Genomic DNA, 580 nt, shown 5'->3' on the forward strand with positions numbered 1-580 from the left:
TGAACCCTCCCTGGCAAAAAGAACCAGGTCTGCAGTTAAAGGAAAACAAGTGAAAGTTCCTGAAGAAGAAGAAGCTTGGAGTGGAGAAGAAGAAGAAGAAGAAGAGGAATCTGAGAAAGAGCAGGACAAGTTTATCCTTTTTGGAAAAAGAAAAATATTGAAAGGAAGAATTCTGAAAGACCTGGAGGAGCCAGGCATGAAAAGATTGGTTGATGCACTGGAAGCACAGGGTTGGAAGGACATGGTTCTTCAACTGGATGGCAGGCTTGCAAGAAAGGAACTGATAGAGATTATGGCGAATGCCACAGTGGTGAATGGGGTTGTTACAAGCCTGGTGAGATGAGTAGAGGTGCAGTTTGATGCACCTAAGTTGGGAAGAATTCTAGACATACCCTGTGAGGGATATGATGATTATACTAGGCAAAGGTGGCCTTGTCTAGATTCTCTCCCTTCTGCTCTCCAAATCACCCGAAATTTCTGTGATACCAAGTCTGCTGAAGAAGTGCCTGAGGCTAGGTTTGTACAAAAGAGTGAGATGAAGCCTAAGCACAAGGTGCTATTTGAATTTGTGAACAAGTGT

Source organism: Nicotiana attenuata, unplaced genomic scaffold, assembly GCF_001879085.1.
Source record: "Nicotiana attenuata strain UT unplaced genomic scaffold, NIATTr2, whole genome shotgun sequence".
Taxonomy (NCBI): Eukaryota; Viridiplantae; Streptophyta; class Magnoliopsida; order Solanales; family Solanaceae; genus Nicotiana; species Nicotiana attenuata.